Source organism: Xenopus tropicalis, chromosome 7, assembly GCF_000004195.4.
Source record: "Xenopus tropicalis strain Nigerian chromosome 7, UCB_Xtro_10.0, whole genome shotgun sequence".
NCBI lineage: Eukaryota > Metazoa > Chordata > Amphibia > Anura > Pipidae > Xenopus > Xenopus tropicalis.
Window position 1 is genome coordinate 23,962,588 of NC_030683.2, and position 19,344 is coordinate 23,981,931.

Consider the following 19,344-nt stretch of genomic DNA (forward strand, 5'->3'; position numbering starts at 1 on the left):
TTCCTTTCCATGTTACTCAGTGTATAATTGGAAATGGTGCAGAGGGGTAGGATAATTTATAGATATATGGATTCAATAGCACCCTCATATTTGATTTACATTGAGCAAAAGGTCAATTTTATTGTCAGAATCACTTTACTTAAATGTAGGCATATTCGGCATAACAGCATTCAGATGAGATTGGCCCATGTCAGTGTATTTTTTTTCTGCTAAAACAATTTATGATGAATATTTCCTTACCCATAACTGCCTTGACTCTGGAGTGGCATAGATCATGGAACTATAATATTCCACAGTATTTTTGTGTCCAGAGACTGTCTGCATCATATACACCTCCTCTAGTTCTTTGATTTCTTGAGTGTATCTCTAAACAACAGAGAATAAGTATAGAAAAATATAAACCGTTATTGCAAACTGACATATTGCTTATGTTTATTATGAATATATAAGCGCTTATAGAGAAACAGTTGTATCAGAACAAAACATGTACTATATTTGCCTAAAATAATAAAATCATAAGGCCTAAAAATAATAAAACTGAGAGCAAAAGGTCTGTGACTTTCTCTGAGCGGCTTGGCACCATAGGGAAAGTGAAGCAAATAAAGGCAGTCACCGACTTGCTAAATAAGACACTTCTAAATGCAGATTTGCTAATGTGTCATACAAGTGGCCAAAGGCACTACAATTATCTAAAATGGATGGTGACTCTTACTTCTAATTAGGTGCCAGATTGACATAGTAAATGTTGGTGCCATGGGAGAAAAGTATTGTATAAGGGATTTACCTTTTGCTGGTAAAGACTAGTTAATAAAGAGTCTGGTAGCTTTGTGAGAATTAAAGGCAACATTTAACTGGCCCTCGTTGTTTATGGTACAAGAAGGATTAAACTTTTGTTGAGGATTTAGCATCTGTGGTAACTTTAACGGATTCTCTTTACATATACATAGTTTATATGCTGAAATTTACATGTAGCTAATTACAGTAGCTAATTAAAAACACAGTACAATGAGTCTTCAGATATACAGTAAAACAATGGTGTTACTGTATATGGCCAGGTCCCCATGCAAAAAAAATCTTCAGAGGGGCCAGGTGTACACCCCTACCCAGCCCCACCTGTGCCAGCCTGCCCCACACGTCCCCCACTCCCCACCAGCTCTCAGGTAGGATTTCTATAGAGGAAGCAGACCCCGCAGTCCAGGCCCCCAGCCCAGGGCTCCCACATCACTGCAAAGTCCACCTCCTCCATAGTTACACCACTGCAGTAAAATGTATTAAAACCCTCAGGCCTCTGGTTCATTACCTTTTTGATTTCTGTGATTTTTATAGCCACAGGGTACTCTCGATATTTTGCCTGTAACACAAACAGAAACATTTCCTTGTTATTTTTTTACTTAAACTCTGAATTTTAGAGCTGGCAATTGGGTCACATGACAGCCAGAGAGTACTTTGTATGAGACTTGCACAACACATGTCAAACCCCCACAAGAATAACTGATCAAGGGTTCCTATCTCTTCACCCATGTTTGCTGAATAGTGTTTTTTGCAGCTCTGCAGGCTTGGGAGAAGGAGCAAGGAGAAGGAGTTTTTACTGGTTCTAGTTGAGAGGTTTGGATAGGCCAAACTGATTGCCATGTTAATTGTGACAGGGTTGCAACTGGGTTTATGATGTATTTTGTAGCCTTTCGAGTAAAACATTGGGAGAGGGAAATAATTTTATGAACGTGAGCACATTTACTTGCTCTATGATTCCAAATCAAATTGTCCTAACTTGGACTTCTGTTACTCAAGGCAATACAGTACACAAAGATGTCAGTACACTGGAGAATAGTGGTGACACTACTGCTACAACTGCATGGTTTTACCTTCAACTATAACTCCTTCTAATGGAAGAAATAGCTGAAGAAATTCTCTGTAAAGGAATAATGAAGAATCCCAATGGAGATATCAATAAACAAATAAAATCCTACATGATCTGCATCAACAGATCACAGGAAAAATATGAGTCTCCAAGACACTTTCCTGGCTCAAAGGCTGCCCAATGACATACATAATTGGCTTGTATATATTTTATATACAGGTATCGGACCCCTTATCTGGAAACCCGTTATCCAGAAAGCTCCAAATTACGGAAAGCCCGTCTCCCATAGACTCCATTTTAATCAAATAATTCAGAATTTTAAAACTGATTCCCTTTTTCTCTGTAATAATAAAACAGTACCTTGAACTTGATCCCAACTAAGATATAATTACCCCTTATTGGGGGCAGAACAGCCCTATTGGGTTTATTTAATGGTTAAATGATTCCCTTTTCTCTGTAATAATAAAACAGTACCTGTACTTGATCCCAACTAAGATATAATTACCCCTTATTGGGGGCAGAACAGCCCTATTGGGTTTATTTAATGGTTAAATGATTCCCTTTTCTCTGTAATAATAAAACAGTACCTGTACTTGATCCCAACTAAGATATAATTACCCCTTATTGGGGGCAGAACAGCCCTATTGGGTTTATTTAATGGTTAAATGATTCCCTTTTCTCTGTAATAATAAAACAGTACCTTGTACTTGATCCCAACTCAGATATAAATAATCCTTATTGGATGCAAAACAATTCTATTGGTGTTAATTAATGTTTTATTGATTTTTTAGTAGCCTTAAGGTATGGAGATCCAAATTACGGAAAGACCCCTTATCCAGAATACCCTTGGTCCCGAGCATTCTGGATAACGGGTCCTATACCTGTACTGGGAAACTGACCAATTACATGCAAAAAGTTGGACAGCTCTGATATTTGATTAAATTAGGGTTAAGCTATTAGTTATACTCTTGGGGGAACAGTGATAGCACTTTTATCATAAATGTGGTTACAACCAAACATTTCATTGGGAGTTTCCATGAGAGGCTTACCTTATACACAGTTCCAAATCCTCCTTGTCCAAGTTTTTGCCAGTCATAATAATCTACTGCTGGATACTTAAAGGGAAAAGAAAGTCAAAGTCACTTGGGGGTGCCAAAATGTTAGGCACCCCCAAGTGACTTTGACCACCTACCTTTTACCCCGGGCTGGTGCCCCTGTGAGGAGGGAACAGCACCAGCCCGGGGTAGCTGCCGGCGCTTCCTTCCTCTTGTTTCGCTGCGCGCGCATGCGCAGTAGAGAGAAAAGCCGAACTTAAACATTAAAGTCGGCTTTTCACTCTACTGCGCATGCGCCAACCGCTGGCATTCAGGAAGAGGAAGCCAGAACACGGAAGCGCTGCGCTCCAGGTGCCCCGGGCTGGTGCTGTTTTCTCCCAACAGGGGCACCAGCCCGGGGTACGAGGTAAGCGGTTAAAGTCACTTGGGGGTGCCTAACATTTTGGCACCCCCAAGTGACTTTACCTTTCGTTTCCCTTTAAACAAAAATATAGAATAGCATAAATATTCTGGTGCATAAATATGATGAATTACTATATATTAATAAATGAAATAGGGAGTGGGGGATATCGATAATACAATATATTTGTTATAACTATAGGGTTCCAGATTAATAAAACCTTTTATTAACCCATTACATATCCATCTTATAAGTGAGGTTTCTCATTCATTTATGCAGCTCGGATGCTCCATATATTAACAGCCAGTGGTTTGCACAGTAAGTGTCTCAGAATATAATTACCAGGATTATAAAAAAACTAATGAAAATGTAATAAAAGTGTACACCAGGTTTAGTAACCCAGCAGCAACCAAATACATATTTCTACTTGCTGATTGGTTGCTATGGCTTAGTAGATTGTGAGCAAAATTAGTTACCTTAATTAGCCCTTAAATACTTGATAAAGTTGCCAAACACTTCAATACTACATAGAATAATTTTCCTTTAAAGACTTTTATTTCACTCTCCCAATCAACTTTATCCCCTTTAATGTGGCTAGACATGCACCGAATCCCTCTTTTTGGAAAGCAGATCGAGACACATTGGTTGATCTGGATGTGGGAGGGGCATAAATACTCTCATTCTGCTGTAGATCTGTTTATTATAGCTACTGGCCAAACCAATGGATCAGTTTAATGGAAGCGGTATGGAAAAGGCATAAGATAATATAGGAAATAATCACAAAATGTTGAACTTGTCTTGTATAGTACAGCTTTCTTTCATGTTAATATACATAATAAACATGTTACTTACATCATAAACCACTGGAATTCCTGTTGGCTGTTCATTCTAATAGGAAAGCAAGAAACAACATCATCATTTTTGCATAAATGAAGTAACATGCAGGGTTATGCCAAATTGTGCTAATTTGATATTATCAGTTATCCAATCATAATGCATGAAAATGGTGATTTTGGACAGGACATTGACTTGGCTGTATACACAAGACAATAAGTTACCAAATTGGTTTAAAGGGACTGAGTTGGCAGCTCATATTGGCCAGTGTAGGGCCAGGTTGAAAGATCCATATGAATTTGTAACATGGGTTGAAGTACTTACATAGTAAGCAACTGGAGGCAAATGCTTCTTGCTCTGGAGGATAGTCAGCCTAAAGGGATCAGAAAAGGTGTTGTAAATATAAAGGTGTAAATTAAATATATATGTACTATATAAACCTTTCTTTGAAATATCCATATGAATTTGTAACATGTCATGGCACTGTGTTGGGTGCTAAAGGGTTGGAGTACTTACATAGTAAGCAACTGGAGGCAGTGCTTCTTGCTCTGGAGGATTTTCAGCCTTAAGGGATCAAAAAAGGTGTAAATATAAAGGCGTAAATTAAATATATATGTACTATACAAAACTTTCTTTGTCTGAGCCCATAAAATAATAGAAAGTCATCCTGTTTTAAGCTTGGGATGCTCCATACTTTTCCATAGGGCTTTGCATAATGGCCTTGCCACCCCCCAAAAAAATAGTAAGGAACCCTAAATTCCAATTAAATCAAGATAAGCAAGTCTTGTATAATAAAGCAAGGTGTGACATTATTATGCATTATGTTTGTGTTACCCTCTTCTACTTACACTTTTAGCTGTTAGAAATTCCAAGTCTTCTCCATCCTTAAAGAAAAAGAGAAATATTATCAGCTTTATGCATGGCAGTCCCTCTCTCAGGCTTTAGTGGGCTGGGTGCTAATGGCTGGCTGCATGCAGCAAGTAATACAAAAGCATTAGTGAACCCTATAGTTTTATTCTAACATTTTGGAGAAGAATTGGTTAACACCAATCCTAAAAATACCAAATAGGATTCTAATATTGCAATATTCCTAAACACGCCATCAGACTTACATTATCAGTGTGTGGAGGCTCTGATCTTGGTGACTCTCCAGTCTTAAGTGAGTAAAATACCTGTTGAGGCAATAGCAGAAAAGCACAGTGAGTATTGGCAAAATGCAAATATTGGGTTGCAATGATATGCTATTCAAGCCACCCCTTTTACCCAAGGTGTAATTGTTATGTCAAGCTCTTCTACTTACATTTCCATCACTTTCCAAAGATTCTTCATCCTTAAAGAGATGAACACACAGAGATTCTTCTTTTTTCTGTGACGCTTCTGGTGTCTTTTCAATCTAAAAAGGTTGAAATAGGTTGATCAATTTTATGCACAAAAGGATGGAAAGCAGTCAAAAAAATGCAAATATAGGAGTGCAAAATATCTATAAGGCTATGGCCCAACGGGACAGATTTTCTGCGTATCTATTATAATTTGCAGGCCCAGAATCAGCCGTTCTGCTGGCATTCGCTTACTTGTGTGTCTGCAACTAGTGGCACTGAGTTGGCCTGGGTGCACACACATGAAATGAATTTTGGTACAGAAACTTGTCTGCACCCAGGCTGACATGGTGCCTTTGGGTACAGACACACAAGTGAGGAGATGCTAGCAGAGGAGCTTACACACAGGCCAACAAACAGCCTCGTGTGGCCCTACCCTAATACTGGCCGCTTTGTGATTAGATTCCATTATTTCTATGTAAATCACTTCTACTTACGCATTTAACTGATGGACCTTCTACAGCTTCTCCGTCCTTAAAGAAAAAGAGAAATATTATCAGCTTTATGCATGGCGGGACCCTTTCTAATAAAAGGCTTAAATATGCTGGGTGCTAACGGCTGGCTGCATGCAACAAGACTGACCTAAATGTTAATTATATGATAAAGTGCATGTGTGGCAAATAAAATATGTCCTGGTGATGCCAATAAACAATTCAGGATTTAAGATTACTGGCTCTGTGCTTGATGAAGGGGGCACCAAAATGTGCCTAAAATTTAACATCACTGTCTAATACAACACAAATTACTGAACTCTACTTCATGCCCTTCTTTAACATACCCATAACGTGCTGCTGGACTGCACATATATAGTTTTTTACCATGGTTCATTTACAGTGTTACTTATAATCTTATATACACTATTATATATTCTGTTCATTGTGGCCTCCAGTAGCCCAGCTGTGGCCTAAAATAGCCCCCTTGCTTTCTCCTAACTTCTAAACAAATAAGAATTCTAGTAACTAAAAGGCCTTTGGACTCTACTTACACAGCTAGCAGCTGGAGGAGTTTGAGCTGGAGGTTCTACGTCCTTTGGGAAAGAAAAAAGAGATTTTGAGGCTCTATACATAGAAAGCCAATTACTAGAGATACTAAGAGTATTACTGTATATAAACCCACAGATGTCTATTGTGTGCTTAATAAACATTTCAGGGCTGACCCGTGAATTTTTTTCCCCACTCACTGGACATGCTGCATTGTGATTAGATTGTATCATTTTAATGTAAATCACTTCTACTTACGCATTCAACTGATGGACCTTCTACAGCTTCTCTCTCCTTAAAGAAAAGAGAAATATTATAAGTTGTATGCATGGTAGGACAGTAGCCCAGTTGTGTCCTAAAATAGCCCCTTTGCTTTCACCTAACTTCTAAACAAATAAGAATTCTAGTAACTAAATGGCTTTTGGATTCTACTTACACAGCTAGCAGCTGGAGGAGTCTGAGCTGGAGGTTCTACATCCTTTGGGAAAGAATAAAGAGATTTTTAAGCTCTATGTATAGAAAGCCCATTACTAGACATACTAAGAGTATTACTGTATATAAACACACATATGTTTGTTGCGTGCTTAATATAGATATTGATATTTGCTGAAATCACTTCTACTTACGCATTCAACTGATGGACCTTCTACAGCTTCTCCATCCTTAAAGAAAAGAGAAATATTATAAGTTGTATGCATAGCAGGGCAGTAGCCCAGTTGTGTTCTAAAATAGCCCCTTTGCTTTCACCTAACTTCTAAACAAATAAGAATTCTAGTAACTAAATGGCTTTTGGATTCTACTTACACAGCTAGCAGCTGGAGGAGTCTGAGCTGGAGGTTCTACATCCTTTGGGAAAGAATAAAGAGATGTTTAAGCTCTATGTATAGAAAGCCCATTACTAGACATACATAGGGGAATATTTATCATGCTGTGTAAAAAGTGGTGTAAAACATCACCGGTGATGTTGTTCATAGCAGCCAATCAGATGCTTTGATTTGGTTTTCTAACTGTTGAAATGTAATTGCTGATTGGTTGCCCTGGGCAACATCACTGGTAATGCTTCTCTCCATTTTTTACACAGCATGATAACTATACCCCTAAGAGTATTACTGTATATATACACACATATGTTTGTTGCGTGCTTAATATAGATATTGATATTTGCTGAAATCACTTCTACTTACGCATTCAACTGATGGACCTTCTACAGCTTCTCCGTCCTTAAAGAAAAATAGAAATATTATAAGTTGTATGCATGGCAGGACAGTAGCCCAGTTGTGTCCTAAAATAGCCCCTTTGCTTTCACCTAACTTCTAAACAAATAAGAATTCTAGTAACTAAATGGCCTTTGGACTCTACTTACACAGCTAGCAGCTGGAGGAGTTTGAGCTGGAGGTTCTACATCCTTTGGGAAAGAATAAAGAGATTTTTAAGGTCTATACATAGAAAGCCAATTACTAGACATACTAAGAGTGTTACTGTATATAAACCCACAGATGTCTATTGTGTGCTTAATAAACATTTCAGGGCTGACCCGTGAATTTTTTTCCCCACTCACTGGACATGCTGCATTGTGATTAGATTGTATCATTTTAATGTAAATCACTTCAACTTACACATTCAACTGATGGACCTTCTACAGCTTCTCTCTCCTTAAAGAAAAGAGAAATATAATAAGTTGTATGCATGGCAGGGCCTTTAAACAGGTCAGTGGATGAAGGGGCTCCAAAACTTGCTTAGAATCTAATATCACTTCCCAGCACAATATAGGCTACTGTGATCGCCCTCATATCCTTCTTTCACATACCCATAACATGCTGCCTGACTGGGCATATACAGTTTTTTTTACCATGTATCATTTATAGTGTTACTTATTATCTTATATACACAAATGTTTTTCATTACTACTTTAATTCATTGCAGTCAGATTTGTCCTGCTGGCCTCCAGTAGCCCGACTGTGGCCTAAAATAGCACCCTTGCTTTCACCTAACTTGTAAACAAATAAGAATTCTAGTAACTAAATGGCTTTTGGATTCTACTTACACAGCTAGCAGCTGGAGGAGTCTGAGCTGGAGGTTCTACATCCTTTGGGAAAGAATAAAGAGATTTTTAAGCTCTATACATAGAAAGCCCATTACTACAGATACTACTAGAGATACTACTGAGAGTATTACTGTATATAAACACACATATGTCTATTGTGTGCTTAATATATATTTCAGGGATTCTATTATTCTAATGTAAATCACTTCTACTTACGCATTCAACTGATGGACCTTCTACAGCTTCTCTCTCCTTAAAGAAAAGAGAAATAAGTTTTATGCATGGCAGGGCCTTTTCTCATAGAAGGCTTAAATACACTGGGTGCTAATGGCTGGCTACATGCAACAAGATCAATCTAAATGTTTATCACATTACATGCGTGACCCAAATCTAGGCAAGAGAAGGACAGTGGATGAAGGGGCTCCAAAACTTGCTTAGAATCTAATATCACTGCCCAACACTATATAGGCTATTGTGATTGTCCTCATACTCTCCTTTCATATACCCATAACATGCTGCCTGACTGGGCATATATAGCTTTTTACAATGTATTATTTATAGTGTTAACTTATAATCTTATATACACAAACTTTTTTCATTACTACTTTAATTCATTGCAGTCACATTTGCCCTACAGGCCTCCAGTAGCCCAGCTGTGGTCTAAAATGCACTCCCCCAACTTTCACCTAACTTAAAAACAAAATGAAAGCGAATAACTGAAAGACCTTTGAATTCTACTTACATAATTAGCAATTTGAGGAGTCTGAGCTGGAGGTTCTACATCCTTTGGGAAAGAATAATGAGATTTTAAAGCTCTATATATTGACAGTATTAACAGAAATACTGTGGTTGTGATATTAATATACATTTCACTAAGCATTAGTATATATATATATATATCCAAAAAAGACCAGCAACACCGAGTTATATTCCAAAAACAATCAATTGTGTATTAAAAACGCATGAACAGCCAACGTTACGTTTCGGTCCCCATCGGGACCTTTCTCAAGGCCTCTCCCGATGGGGACCGAAACGTAATGTTGGCTGTTCATGCGTTTTTAATACACAATTGATTGTTTTTGGAATATAACTCGGTGTTGCTGGTCTTTTTTGGATATTTAAATCATTTACCTTGCACCTGAGCTAAGAGCTGAAGCAGAGTGCCACCCTGGGTTCGCTATATATATATATATATACTAACTGATATATTAACTGGTATGGGTACCCACGGGAATGGAAACCAGTGCCGAACCCAATAAAAATGGTCTGGCTCAATTTCTTTACCATTTAGAGTCTGTCCCTACCGCTGCTATATGTGGGGAAAGATAAAAGTCTTGCCATACAAACATAGGAATAATACCGTACTATAGGGATCCCCAACCTTTATTACATGTGAGCCCCACTGAGATGTAAAAGGTGTTCATAAGGGCAGATAAAGCATAAGGTTCAGCTCTAAAACTCCAATTACTCTATTTACAGTGTGTCCTAGCCAGGCCTAGCATAAATGAGATGTAAGCACTAGGATTTGTGGTTAAAAAAAGTACATTTATAAGGTTCCCTGTGTTTCTAAGTCTCCAGTCCTTTCCACCCTCAGAAATGGAAATTTCTAGCAGGGTAAAGGAACAAATAAAAAATGATGGTAAAAGTAAGACTACGGTTCTCCATTTCCTTAGTGGCTTACCTGAAAAATGTTTCCTGCATCGTTCTGCTGTAATATTAGGCATTCTTCAATGGGAATCTAACAAATGAAAGTTTTAAATATTAACACCAATATATTTTTTGTTAGGGATGCACCAAACCAAATCACGCAATATTTTTGTTTTTTGCTCATATATAAAAAAAAATCAGGTTTGGATTCTATTTAGTGTTTTGGTGAATCTTTGTGAAGGATTAGTTATCTAGCTGAATCCAAAAGCTTTAGACTTGGTTGCTTCATATAGATAATATATAGATTTTACCAGTTGCTATCAATATTTTCTAGGTTCTTGTAAGGCGAAAAATATAATTTGCCTAATTATATTATTTGTATAAAGATACTATGCAAAATCAAGCAAAAAGCTCTTGGATTGGGGAGGCAACAGTCAGGGCCAGAACCAGGGGTAGGCAGAAGAGGCAGCTGCCTAGGGCGCAACCATTGGGGGGCGCCAGGCAGGAACCCCTCCTGCCTACCCCTAGTCTGCTCTCTTAGTCATTGCCTCCACCGCTTGTCATGCGGTGGGGACAATGATCTATCGCGTCGCAAACCCCACCCCCCTCGACTGCGCATGCGCGAAAGTGCACGCGGGGCGAGGGAGCGAGCTGGCTGACCGGGTTGCCTAGGGCGCCTGGTCGGCTTGGCCCACCCCTGGCAACAGTGGTAGCTTTGGGTGATTCTCTGGACATTATAGTGGAGAATATGCCCCATGTGCCACCCATTCTTTATAATGTGACGATGATGATGACTTTTGGTTAAGTAATATGCTTCGCAAGCATGTACACAAATCATGTGATCTCATGGGTACTGTCAACTGCCAAGAGCTTTGCTTATTCTTAACTAAATACCAATAATGCATCATATTATTATTATTTTTTCCTACTTACATCATCGTCCACTGGAATCTTTGCAGGTTTATTTTTCTTGAAGAAAAAAAAGTAGGGTCAGTTATTCAGCATAAAAGAACCATTTACAGTCATGACACACATAACTCATATAGGCTGCATGGAAATCTGTATCATTAAGACTTGTTAGTTTTAAAGTGACTTGATGCTGTCATTATGAATAGAAGGTTTATATATTACGGGGCTGGTTTATCAAACGCTGTCTCACTAAACATCTAGTCAAGGCCACAGCCTTCTTTTGTGAACTACCCCAATGGCGTCTCATGTTGGAGGCAAACTACATCAGGTCTAACTCTCCTACTAGTTACACTTCCAGGCCAACCTGTAGTACCCTTCATTTGTTGCCAAGAGAGGCCTAATTCCTAGTGTATATCCAAGATCTAAAACGGGGCCTCCCCTCAAATTTTATTATATTTCCCTATGCATGCTATGAGGAAATTTAGTGGTTTATTGATTTGACTGACCACCTCCCAGAACTTGCCTTGTGCTGGTTTCTTGTGGGAGGGATATAAAACCTACACAGGGGCTTTGTAATAGTATTCTACACAACCTACACTCATGCATAATCACTAAATTCCAGATTCAAACAGTACTAAGAATTTGCAGCCTTACCTTCTTTTTCTTTAGTCGGGGAAAAAAACAACAAAATAAATTTTTAAGACATCTTCGAGCCATTCCTTCCTAGGATATCTAGACTGTTGGTTGAAATTATAAGGAGAGAAGAAAAGGTACAATTTATTTTTGCTATACAATTACTTTACTGTAATATTAGTATAGGTATAGGATCCCTTATCCGGAAACCCATTATCCAGAAAGCTCCGAATTACGGAAAGCTCATCTCCCATAGACTCCATTTTAATCAAATAATTCAGAATTTTAAAACTGATTTCCTTTTTCTCTGTAGGAATAAAACAGAACCTTGTACTTGATCCCAACTAAGATATAAATAATCCTTATTGGGTGCAAAACAATCCTACTGGGTTTAATTCATGTTTTATTGATTTTTAGTAGACTTAAGGCGTGGAGATCCAAATAACAGAAAGACCCCTTATCCGGAATACCCTTGGTTCCGAGCTTTCTGGATAACGGGTCCTATACCTGTAATGTTATTAGTAGGCTTGTATTGGTATCTGGCAGCTACATATCATTTTGGAGGCAATAATGCAAAATCCCTGCTCAATAGAGTTTACAATCTCTTAGGAAAAAGGGGTATCAGACATAAGCTGTGGGGTTGGGCATGTATGGCTAAATATATATATATACCATATACCATACATATATCATACATAAATAATATAGAGGGGATGTACTCAGTATGATATACTAAGGGGCACATTTACTAATCTACGAATCCGAAAAAAATCGTATTGGAAATTTTGCGACTTCTTCATCGCCGTCAAGATTTTTCATATTTGTCGCCGTTGCGACATTATCATATTTTGCGCGACTTTTTCGTCGTCGTCGCGATTTTTTCATATTGAAGATAGTAAATGCCGGAAAAACCAATCTGATTTTGCTCGCAACGGCGACCAAACAGTCGCGGAAAATATACGAAAAAGTCGCAACGGCGACGGAAAAGTCGCGGGACATACGTAAAAGTTGCGACGGCGACGAAGAAATCGCAAAAATACCGATCATTACGGAAAAACGCCTTCGGACCGTTCGTGGATTAGTAAATCTGCCCCTAAGTTTGAAATCTTAAAAATTATTTAAATTTACCAAAAATATACTGTCAGTCTATTAGTCTTAATAATATTGGGCTTATTAGTTATTGTGCAGTCTATTGGATAGCTGCTGGTATGATAAGAGGTGCAATTCATGTAGTACATTCCTATTTGAATACACAGCACAAACCCCCACTAAATTTGCCCAGGAGTGGTAACCCATAGCAACCAATAAGATGTTTGCTTAAAAACAGGTGACCAGAAAATGCTTCCTGCAGATTGGTTGCTATGGGTTTTTGCTTCTGGGCAAACAACGAGACCCAATATAATTGATTAATATAAAATGACTAATAGTGCCGGTGTGCAGGATTATAATTAGCAAATCCTCTTGCCTCTGTAAGTATGGGATCATAATTAACACAGCTATGGGACAGAGTTTTACAGGGGATTCATTTCCCATTTTAAAGCTAGTTAACCAATTATATTTTAGGTGAATTGTGTCTGCATGTACCTGAGAATACTGACTTTGAAATAATGGATTAATGGTATTTATGGCCCGCAGGCCTATATTACTGGTAGCTGCCTATTTAGAGTTTTGTGTTATTTGGTGGAATCTTACAGTTTACTTTTGGAAAAAAAGGCAAAATGAAGAGCAGACACCATAATGATCAAAAACTAGGCTAATTGCAAATTGGTATATAGTGACTCTATGCAAAACATTATAAAGCAAGCTTTCTTCGCTTAAAAAAATATATTTTTGCTACCGTGTGTCTGTGAGGCTCAAAATATTGACATATAAGAGAAAACAAAAGTGATGCGCTCACCTCTCCTGGCTCCAAAGAAAGTGAGAAAACCGTTGGCTGTCACTGCTACAGCTTGTCACTTATTGATGTCATAATGTCTCCCCATTTATCTCTTCTGCTCCAAGTGAGAAACCGTTGGTTGTCACTGCTACAGCTTGTCACTTATTGATGTCATAAGGTTCCCCACTCATCTCACTCAACCTAACAAAAACTGAACTAATGATCTTTCCGCCTAAACCTGGTCCTACTCCCCCCTTTTCTATCTCTATTGAAGGCACCCTCATCAACCCTGTCAATTCCATGCGTTGTTTGGGGGTGATCTTTGACTCCAGTCTCTCCTTCTCTGACCATACTAACACCACTGTCAAAACCTGTCACTTTTTCTTACGCAATATTGCCAAAATCCGGCCCTTTCTTTCTACTGTAACAGCTAGGCTGCTCATGCATGCCCTCATCCTATCCCGACTTGACTATTGTAACCTGCTGCTAACCGGCCTCCCTAATTCCCATCTTTCCCCCCTACAGTCTATATTAAACACCGCTGCCAGAATTCTCCTCCTCTCATCCAGGAGAGTTCAGGCCCCTCCCCTGCTAAAGGCCTTATCATGGCTTCCTGTTAAACAAAGAATAGTTTACAAACTCCTTCTCTTAACCTTCAAAGCCCTCCATTCCTCTGCTCCTCACTACATCTCTTCCCTGGTGTCTCCGCACGTTCCTGGCCGTCTCCTTCGTTCCTCGCAGAGCAACCGTTTGGTTGCGCCCCCCACTACTACTGCTGTTTCCCGCCTTAAATCCTTCTGCCTGGCTGCCCCTTACATTTGGAATTCCCTCCCTGATGTCCTCCGGAGAGAATCCTCCCTCAGTCTTTTTAAAACTAAACTTAAAGACTACCTTATGGAGCACTCGCCCAGCACCTGATCTGGAAACTGGCACTTATACTGTAATGTCACCCACTGTGACCTATAGCACTTATATTTGCCTATTTGTGTCTGTTAGTTACCCTCCCATATAGATTGTAAGCTCTACGGGGCAGGGACCTCCTTCATCTTGTGTTTCTGACTCTTATTGCAACTGTACCTTGTATTTATTTGTATTTATTGTTGTACTTTGTATTTATCCATTATCTTTAACCCCCCTGTCTGTATTAATGAATTCTACTGTACAGCGCTGCGTACATAAGTAGCGCTTTATAAATAAAGATATACATACATACATACATCTCTTCTGCTCCAAGTGAGAAGAAACCGTTGGTTGTCACTGCTACAGCTTGTCACTTATTGATGTCATAAGGCTCCCCACTCATCTCTTCTGCTCCAAGTGAGAAACCATTGGCTGTCACTGCTACAGCTTGTCACTTATTGATGTCATAAGTCTCCCCACTCATCTCTTCTGCTCCAAGTGAGAAACCATTGGCTGTCACTGCTTCAACTTATCACTTATTGATGTCATAAGGCTCCCCACTCATCTCTTCTGCTCCAAGTGAGAAACCATTGGCTGTCACTGCTTCAACTTATCACTTATTGATGTCATAAGGCTCCCCACTCATCTCTTCTGCTCCAAGTGAGAAACCTTTATGATGTTGTAATGGCCACCCAAGATTCTAGTAACAGTAACCAATCAGAAGTTGCGGCTTGAGAACAATTTCCTAAAAATGATAACTCCTGATTGTGATACCCGTGTAGCCAGTATTCTGTAGCAGTATTCTGCAGCTACCGGAACCTTCTGCCCCATAAATCCTATATCACAAAGAAAGGTTTTTCCAAGGTGAAATAAAACATTTCATCGGCACTTGTCTCATAGAAAATCAATGTATCAGTGTAATTTATGCCACACAGCAGGTATAAAGCCCCAGGGTATCAGGATGCTACTAACCCTTAGCAATCTATGGGAAGTTTGCTCTCAGGGAGGTGACCAGTAAATGCTGTTACTAATTATGTTGGGTTCTTTCACTTCAGCTTCTTCTTCTTATTCTTAGCGCCCCCCATTTTCTAAACGCTACTCCTCCTACAGTTTTAGGGGTACAGCACCCAAACTCCCCACACATCTTCGCCCTATAGCGGAGCAGGTTGCTTGTGCAATTTTCCCATTGACTTTGACAGGGAAGATTTTCAAACTGCTGCAACACTTACAGCTTTGAAGCTACACCCCCCAAACTTGAATAACATAATCATGGGGTCACCCCGAATGAAGCAGCAACCCCAAAGTGGGAGGGGCCAACAACAGCCAATCAAATTTTGATCATTGACTTTAATGGGGAAATTGAAACTGCTGCCAATCTTACAGCTTTGAGGCTACACTCCCCAAACTTGAATCACATAGTCATGGGCTCAGCCTGAATGAAAATAGGATGATTATTGGATGCCCAAAAGTGGGTGGAGCTGTGAACCGCCAATCAGATTTTACCTATTGATTTGGCAGAAATTCAACCTGCTGCCATTCTCACAGTAATAACGTCGGGGTCCCCAAACTTTTTACACTTGGTCACTAGGGGACTGCAGTTTAAATTTCAAAAAGTGGGCGGAGCCACCAACAGCCAATCAAATTTCACCTATTGATTTTTATTGGTTTGATGCCAGATTTTCCAACCTTTGCACAGTAAGTCACTGGGTGACTACGCATTCAGGTTTTTAAAAAAAAAAAACACAAAGTGGGAGGGGCCAACAGCAGCCAATCATATTGTACCTATTGACTTTAATGGGGAAATTGACACTGCTGCCAAACTTACAGCTTTGAGGCGACACTCCACAAACTTGAATCACATAGCCATGGGGTCAGCCTGAATGAAAATATGATGATTGTTGGATGCCAAAAAGTGGGCAGAGATGTGAACAGCCAATCAGATTTTATCTATTGACTTGGCAGAAATCCAACCTGCTGCCATTCTCACAGTAATAACACCGGGGTCCCCAAACTTTGCAGAGTTAGGCACAGGTAACTGTGGTTCAAGGTAAGAAAAAGTGGGCGGAGCCACCAACAGCCAATCAGATTTTACCTATTGACTTTCAATGGGGAAATCCAACCTGCTGCCAGTCTCACAGTAATAACACCAGGGTCCCCAAACTTTTCACAGTTGGTCACTAGGGGACTGCAATTTAGTTTTGAAAAGTGGGCGGAGACACCAACAACCAATCAGATTTCACCTATTGATTTTTATTGGTTTGTTGCCAGGCTTCCCAAACTTTGCATCGTCAGACACTGGGTGACTACGCATTTAAGGTTTTTTGGAATTTTGTAAGTGGGTGGAGCCACCAACAGCCAATCAGATTTTACCTATTGACTCTAAATGGGGAAATTCAACCTCCTGCCATTCTCACAGTACTAACACCAGGGTCCCCAAACTCTTCACAGTTGGTCACTAGCGGACTACAGTTTTAGTTTTGAAAAAGTGGGCGGGGCCACCAACAGCCAATCAGATTTAACCTATTCTATTTTATTGGTTTGATGCCAGAGTTCGCAAACTTTGCACACTGCGTGACTTTGTACTCAAGGTTAGAAAAAGTGGGCGGGGCTGCCAAAAGCCAATCACATTTCTTTTATTGTTTTCAGTGGGAAAATTTTAACTGCTGCCATTCTCACATGTTTAATGTCAGGGTCCCCAAACGTTGCACAGTTTGTCACTAGGTGACTATGTTCCACGTTTAGAAAAGTGGGTGGGGCCAACAACAACCAATTAGATTTCACCTATAGACTTCATAGGTTTAAATTTAAACTGTGGCCATTCTTTAAATATTAATACTAAGGTCTCCAAACTTTGAAGAGCTAGTCACCTGGTAACTGCAGTTCAGAGTTAGAAAAGGTGGGTGGAGCCAACAACAGCCAATCAGATTTTAATGGGATTTTTAATGGGAAATTCAACCTGCTGCCATTCTCACAGTATTAACACCAGAGTCACTAGGGTCACACTATTTATGTCAGGGTTCTCAAACAAGTGGGAGGAGCCACCAACAGCCAATTCATTTCCACCCATTAGATTTCATTGGTTTATATTTAAACTGATGCCATTATTTAAATATTAATTCCAGGGTTGTTAAAGTTTCCAGAGTTAGTCACTGGGTATTTGCCATTCAAAAAAAAGTGGGCGGAGCCACCAACAGCCAATAACATTTCACCTGTTTACTTTGAATGGTAAAGTGTAAAATGCTGTCAGCCTCACAATTTTTATGCCTGAGTCCCCAAAATTTGCAAAGTTGGTCACTGGGAGACTGCAGTTCAAAAATAGGAAAAGTAGGTTGGGCCACTAACAGCCAATCAGATTTCATCCATTGAATTTTATTGGTTTAAATTTAAAATGCTGCCATTCTCACACTATTTATGCCAGGGTGCCCACTGTTTGTCACTGGGTGACTTCCACTCAAGGTTAGAAAAAGTGGGTGGAACCACCAATCACAATTCACCTATTGACTTTTATTGGTTTAAATTTAAAATGCTGTCATTCTCACACTATTTATGCCAGGGTGCCCACTGTTTTTCTAACCTTGAGTCGAAGTCACCCAGTGACAAACAGTGGGCACCCTGGCATAAATAGTGTGAGAATGACAGCATTTTAAATTTAAACCAATAAAAGTCAATAGGTGAATTGTGATTGGTGGTTCCACCCACTTTTTCTAACCTTGAGTGGAAGTCACCCAGTGACAAAGTGGGTGGAACCACCAATCACAATTCACCTATTGACTTTTATTGGTTTAAATTTTAATTACTGCCGTTCTCTAACTATTAATCCTAGGGTCCCTAAACTTCACAGAGTTAGTCACTGGGCAACTGCAGTTCCAGGTTAGAAAAAGGGTGTGGAGCCACCAACCGCCAATCGGATGTCGTTGACTTTCAGTGGGGAAATTTAAGTTGCTGCCATTCAGACACTATTAAAACCAGGGTCCCCAAATTTTGCACAGTGGTTTTTACTATAAAACTGTGGTCCAAGTTTAGAGAAAGTGGGCAGAGCCCATTCAGTGACTTCATGTTTTTCAACCCAACATGAAGATTGTTCTCAAACTTGCCTTTCTATTTTGTAGCTTATTCTTTAGGGCCAGCATATTCATATCTGCCCCTGTTCCCGCGGAACTTGGGAATGTGAGTAACTGGGTACAAAACTGTTACACCTTTCCTTTCACCACTGAATTTCCTATTTAATGGGACAGTTTTTCCAAATGTTACGATTGATCTAAACCAATAGTTATACGTAGTGACATTATGAGACAAATAGAATGACAAAGGAATTGGGGAAATTACTCCACTGCAGACTGTGGGTATATAGGGGTATAGCTGTCTGTGCATTGTTTTGTGACTAGGTTCCCCCCTAGCAGACCCTACCTCACACTGCTGACAATATCCCCTAAACCAGTGAACCCCAACCAGTGGCTCTGGGGCAACATGTTGCTCCCCAACCCCTTGGATGTTGCTCTCAGTGCCCCCAAACCAGGGAGTTATTTTTGCATTCCTGACTTGGGGGCAAGTTTTGGGTGAATAAAAACAAGATTTCCTACCAAATAAAGCCCCCTGTAAGCTGATAGTGTGCATAGAGGCTGCCTAATAGCCAATCTTAACCCTTATTTGGCACCTCCATTAACTTGTGTTGCTCTCCAAGTCTTTTTACATTTCATGAGTAATAAAGGTTGGGGACCCCTGCTCTACACTATGTATACACTGGGTTTGATCAGAGAGTATAACTGGCAAGTCTAAACACTAGGAATGCACCATATGACTTAAGACTCACATAAATCCCAAGATGCAGACAT